Raw genomic sequence first — 7110 nt, 5'->3', positions numbered from 1 at the left:
GTGTTGGAAAGGACCTTAAAGATCATCTCATTGCAACCTCCCTGCCATGGGCAGTGACACCTTCCCCTAGACCAGGGTTCTCAGAGCCCCATCCAGCCTGGCCTTGGACACTTCCAGGGATGGGGCATCCCCAGCTTCTCTTGGTAACCTGTGCCAGTGCCTCACCACCTTCACAGGATTTTTTTTTTTTTCTTTTTGTAGTATCTAGTCTTAACCTGCTCTCTTCCTCTCCTGGTGAAAAAAAAAAAAAAAAAAAAAAAAGATTGTTCTGAGTGAATTGTTTTTACAATGTCCATGTGCTAATTTCTATGTTTTCCTAACATCTATGTGTCATTTGGGATGCTTACAATGACTTGGAGTATTTTTTTTCCATTTTTTTCCAGACATTTTGGCCTATGAATTCAACCTGCACTGGTAGATTTGGGGGTTTCAGTCAGCCCTTTTTCCTTTTTTTTCTAAATATATTACATGGTGAAAGTCCTTCTGAATTCCTTTAACACTAGTAGTTTAAGATTAATTTAGGGAGATGTTTTGGGCCTTTTAAGTACCTTAAGAAAAAATTCCTCAGACCCAGTTATTTGAAAGCATGTGTTTAATACTAAATGCTCTCACACCAGGATTTTTTCACCCATACTTTGAGCTAAGGCCCGCTTGACCTGCTCTTGCAACATTCACTTCTCTAGCCATATGGACATGGCTGAAATTTCTTATAAAGAAACAACATTTGCTCCTTTGCTGGTTTTATTGGCACATCTTCCCTTAAAAAATTTTTCATGCTCCAACTAATTTTCCACCCTCTCTGGCTCAACAGACATTCCTCAGAGGGAGGACTTTTTACTTCACTTCAAGACTTACCAGCTCTGGGCTAGCTTTAAGCATGTGTTTCCATGCTTTACTGAATTGGTGTTAAAATTATGAATCAAGTTTAATTTTCTCTTATTGATTTTCCAACTGCTACAGCAATATGTTGCCCTCAACAATTAATTTGTTTAGTATTCATGATCATGCAATTTATTCTAAAACCATTCTCAAGATCATCACCATCTCACCTAAACCCATGTTAAAATGTGGGAATAAACTTCACTGGTTTTCAAGTAGAGTTATTAGCTGAAATAATGTAGGGACTTTTAATGTGGCTTAGCCTCTTTTTATATGCTGAGTAGAGTTTAAAACTAAGCTGACTCTTTTATAAGTGCTATAACTCAATGAGATATACATTACAGTTTGTTAGAAAATTACTATTAAACATTGTTTCTTAATTAAATATATGTTTAAAAAGCTGTATTTGAATATAGATATAAAATACCACAGAAATCTGAGATATTTACATTGAATTTCAGTTTTATTTAACCACTCTAAATGTGAAGTGCAGTAAGATTAAAATGCAGGTATGACTTTTTAAATTTTTTTAAAATAAATATAATCACTATTCTGTGACATGCTGGGGCTTCCTCTACAACCAGTGATGGCTCCAATGGTGATGTCAGTGAGAATCTCCCAGTTTCAGTGTGCTTTGGGTCAGGCCTGTTAACATCAACTTCCACCTATGACCAGCTGGATTTGTAAGAGTTGGTTGACATAATTCCTAAAAAAATGGTGGGCTGTTTCTGGAGAAACAGGCACTACATCCCTAAGCTTAGCTGATATTTCCAGATATTAGAAGAGACGATTTAATGATCTGTATCTGTACATTTTGGGTGATGAAAGGGACATATCTCCCTGCTATCTAAATTCCAATATACAGAAAAAAGACCTAATGAAGCTGAACTCACAGCTCCAGGAAAGAACATTTTAGTTCTATTATTCTCCAAAATTGCAGAAGGACTAATACAGCCTGGGGAGGATTGTAAAATGAATTATCCTTAGCTGCACTTTTCCTTATGGCCTGATTCCAAAGCAAAGCACTTTCCTTTCACTCCCTATGAATATCTTTTGCTGTCATTCTTTGGTTTATTTTACTTCAGGGACACGGTCAGCTTTTATCTGCCATTAGAGATCCATTTCTGACAGCAGGTAATGACATTTGAAACCTTTTCCCTACACTATCGCTTTAGACTCTTTGTGCCATGAAATTGGTCTTTTTTTCTTTTTCTCCTTCTTGGTTTGCAGATAGTGAGTTGATGCATCAGCCTCCTTGATGTTTCCCGTTGGGCACTAGGAAATGACCAGGCAAAAAGCCAAGTCTGGATAAGATCAACACAGAAACCAAAACCAAAAAAAAAAAAAACAAACCCAAAAAAACCATACCAAAAAAACTACAAGACCAAAAACAAGAGGTTTTTTTCCCTCAGCTTTTCATTTAGCTAGAATTTTATATTGACTCCAAAACAGGAAAGACTGACTTTTTCCAAAACTCAAATTTTTTAAGAATTAAAAGCTTTTAAAAACTGAGAGCTTCAGTTTTTGGCTTAAATCTGTCTTTAAAATTACAGAAAAAAAAAAAAATCTATGATTAGTTCAGTCACTTTGCCCACCTTGATGTCTAAGGTCAAGGAATTAGTAAGTGACTCAGGGTGTTTGCAGGGCTGCCAGACTCTGGTTCCATATGTAGCCCACTAAACTGAGCCTGAATATAGGTCCTGAATTTGTCTCCCTTATCCATGCTACATAACCTATGTATCACTTCATCAGCACCACAGTCCCTGGGATCACCTGCCTGGATTTACTTTGATGAGGTTAGGCAGCATGAGGAGACCGCATGCTGTTTTCTGTGAGCAGCTCAGTGGTATGGAGTGAAGGGATAATTCTCTCTGACCCTTCTTCAGTTATGTCTGGCTAAGCTGAGCCAGCTCAAAGAGCACAATTTTAATCTGATATAGCCCAGTGTCAAAAAAACCTAATAGACCTTCCACTAATTCAGAAGCATTCAGAAGTTCTTGAAAAAGTTCTTTTGATGTACCAGGAGTCTCAAATCTGTGTACATTAACCATTCCTTATGAAGGAGGACTTTTAGAAAGATATATCTTAAGGTGTCTGAAAATAGGACCTGTCCAGCAGGTCCCAAAATTATCACTGCTGGTATGTTGTTCAGTGAGCCCAGTGGACATGCTACAGTCAAATGTCTGTTTCAAATTTGTAATATTGTCTTCAGTGCACAGTGGGACATGACTGTGAAAGTGAAACAGACCTTAAAAGAAAGAAGGGATGGTCAGTGTAAATTCTGTAGCACAAAGCAGAAATCGCAGTGGTTCACACAGTAGTATAAAACCTGATCAATGAGAACTAAAAACCTTGTTTTCTAACGTGGAAAAAGAAAACTATGCTTTATTTTTCTGAGTTAAAATAGGAATACTGTGCAGAGAATAAGATTCAACAATAAACACAGTGGCTGTTTCCTGATATTGAATATATTGTTTCCAAAAGGGTGGCAGACCAAGCAAGGAGCGTGATTTTTAGCAATATTGGTCTGACTGTGAGTTTTGTTAATGCATGGATTCATATCTTCCAAATTTTCAGAATTGAGAAGTTAGTTAAGAGTTTCCTTCCCAGAAGGTTAACATTACCCATTACCTAAGTAGTGGTAAGTATTGGAAAAATCACCTTCACCTTTCTCTTTCTTCCCCCTCTGTACCTTGTCATTTAGTGCCACCAACTGTCACCAACGTGAAAGCTTCATATCATTGAAGTAGATGTAGTGGTTATCATATCTACTTAATTAATATTTATTTACTCACTAAATTGCATCATTAGATTAAATAATATTCTTTTTATCTGCTGTACTGGGTCCAGCTGGGGTGGAGTTAATTTTATTCATAGCAGCTTGTATAACACCAAGTTTTGTAATCATGTCTGAAACTCTCTCATATTTTGGCTATGGCTGAGCAGTGTCCAGGTTTTCTCTGTCTCCCATTCTGACTCCCACAGTGAGCAGGGTGGGACAAAGGTCAGAGGGATATTCCATACTTAGCAATGAAAAACACTGCAACAACACTGGCTTGTGTTTTATTGAAGCTTTGGAATTCCTTGCTATGGTTAGGAAGTGGCGGTGTCAACGCGAGACCGATGGCACCTCTGTAGGAGTCACTGGCTGTGTGTTTGTCCCTCTCCAGCTGTACTGCAGAAACAGCTTTGATGTCAACAAAGCCACATTCAGGAAGGGAAATTTAGAGCACCTTTTCCCAGCTCCCTGCAACCAGGCTCCAGCGTTGCAGGCAAATGCAGTGCTCTGACACATTTAGTAGACAAATTTCTATAATTCTAGCAAAATTTTAAAAGTGAATGTGTTTCTCATTCTTCAGCAAGTCAGCATAAAATCATAGAATGTTAAAGGGTTGGAAGGGACCTTAGAGACCATCTTGTTCCAAACCCTTACCATGGGCAGGGACACCTTCCACTAGACCAGGTTGCTCCGAGCCCCATCCAACCTGGCCTTGAACACTCCCAAGGATGGGGCATCCCCAGCTTCTCTGGGAAACCTGTGCCAGGGCCTCAGCACCCTCTCAAGGAAGAATTTCTTCCTAATATCTAACCTAAATTTCCCCTCCTTTAATTTGTACCCATTATCCTATCACTACAGGTCCTGATGAAATGTCCTTTTTCAGCCTCCTGGTATATACTCACAGTTTCTTCAACAGCTTAAATAGTGCTTAACAGATATTTTCTTCACTGTAATCTGCAAAATTTCACATTACTGTAGAGAAGAGAAAACAATTCATTTCTTTAAGGAAAATTTTAATAATTAACACCTGAATTACTCAGCTGACAAAATTTTTCCACATTATGTCATAGCTTAGTCTATACATTGTGATGTTTTCAAAATACATTACCTTCTTTTGTTTTTGGTTTTTTGATTTTTTTTTTTTAATTCTACATTTTCTGATATTTCTGGCCTTTTTTACCAGGATTGTATTTTTTTCTAGTTTTCTGGCATAGCCTTCCAACATGTTACCTCTTTAACTTTCACCTTACCAAATCTAAAACTCACTTTGAACAGAATGTCTCCAAATTCTATGTATTTTAATTTTCTCTCTGATGATTAAATATTTTATTTGTTAGAAATTAAGTGAAAATTCAGCTTTTGTCCTTTATTTAACAAATTGTTTGTCTTCATTTCTGTGATTTCTGAATGACCAAGTATATATTGTTGACTTTCCCAAGGGTGGTGTAAATGCTACCAACAACCTGTTTCAAAGGTGCCGTGTTTTTCATGTATTTACAGGAAATGGTTTAAAAATACTTTAAAACAAAAATATCTCTAAATATTTTAATTTGTTTCACATAATTCCAAGCCAATAGAGAACATATGAAATTGTACAACAGGAAGAAATTATATTTGTCATTCCATTATCCTTTTACTTCTCAAGTGTTTAGAATATGTATAAATATTACCATTTGTACAGTTACACTATTCCACCATTTAATAAGCATTTTACCAGCCTTCCCCCTGAAAAGTTACCCTTTTTTCTATGAATTTGACTGTTTATGTGTTCACATGTGACTGGAGCAAAGATAATTTTTTGTGGGATATTATGCTGTTTTCAGCCTCCACATAATCTTTTTTTTTTTTTTTTAAATGCTGCAAAAATATCTGTGGCGACATAATTTGACTTTTTTTTTATGACCTCCTTTTTCTCTTGGATAAATTTGATCTCAAAGATAAAATTTCAAAGATAACATGTATTACTGGGCAAGAGAAGGAAAATGCAGGATCTTAGTATCCCCAAATGAAACTCAAAGCTCATGGAAGAAAGTCAGATGCGCTACAGAGTAGGAAAAGATTTTACTTAAGAAATAAGAAAAGAACAAATTAAATAAACTAGATTAAACTATCATGTATGTTTGTTTAGAAGCAATCATCAATCATGATCATTCTTTCTTACTTCTGAAAAAGAAATAGAAGCTTAATATTTGTTATAAAATATGTGGGACTCATTCAACACTTACAGATTCTGAAGGTTGTGTCTGTCTTGTTCTGTCAACTTAAATCTCTAAAAACTTATTAGACTTGAAAGTCCTTATTCTTTCAGAGCAGAGACTTGCAGGCCATTTTATAGCAGACTGTGCTAAAAGATTTTGTTCCCAAGACAATAAGTCTAATAACTGCAAATATATATGGAATTTTTTCAGTTGGTAGTAAAGGAAAATTTTGCAATACAGTTGTACGCTAACAATGATTCCTAAATTTGTATCTTCAACTCAGTATGATCTTTCCATTTTAAATTCAATTTCAGTCTTTTGTGACCGAAACAGTTTAATTTTCCATTTATAATTTGAAAAATTGACAGAAGTGTAAGAGAGGGAACTGCAGACTTTTAGCAATAAAATTTCCAACTTGGTTCCACTTCTGCAATCTTTCATCAATTCTATATGTAAATGAAAAAAAGCAGAGATTTCAAATCCATCTGCTGGGCTTGCACTTAACAGACACATTTTTAAAGGTAAATTGATTCAAAATGTGGTTTTTTCTGCAAAGTTGGGAGAAAATCGAGGGGTTTATAGGCAATATAATGTTTGCAGGGTTATGATTTTTTATTGAAATAATTAATGTATATGTTAGCTGGAAATGCTAAAATTCTTGTGTAAGTGTATAGAGATAGATGAATATAAGCTAAAATGCAGATATATTTGCAAGATTTTAAATGCTTTTTGTAGAATTGCACTGAATCATCCCATTCCTATTGCCTGTCTCTCCCTTCCTACAAGGGAAAAAAAATATATGAAATCTGAAATATTGGTCACTTCTATAAGGATTTTGTAAGCCCTGATTTTTGGCATCATTGCATTTGATCTGTTTCTATATAATCTTTATGCTTTTGCCATGTTTCAGACTGACTTAAAAGAGCAAGTTTTTTCTCTTTTTGTTTTAGTTTGTTTGTTTCTGTTCCCCCAAACCATATGAAATCTGTCAGAGTTGATTTACATTGGGATGTAAACCCTTCCATACAGACTAGTTCTGTGTCTCAGTTATCCAGTTCTCATTGGTTTTTCAGTGGCAATTCCAATTTTTAAATGAAGAAAAACTGAAACTGAAAGCTTGTAATAGAAAAAAGCTATAAAATTTCAGATATCATTATTATTATTTTCTGCTGTGTTTGATATTAGGTTTTTTCCCCAATTTAGATAGGCATTAAAAAAGAAGTTGTTGATAGATTCAGCAACAGACAGTTATCA

The sequence above is a fragment of the Haemorhous mexicanus genome, chromosome 2, assembly GCF_027477595.1.
Source record: "Haemorhous mexicanus isolate bHaeMex1 chromosome 2, bHaeMex1.pri, whole genome shotgun sequence".
NCBI lineage: Eukaryota > Metazoa > Chordata > Aves > Passeriformes > Fringillidae > Haemorhous > Haemorhous mexicanus.
This window is presented reverse-complemented; position numbering follows the sequence as displayed.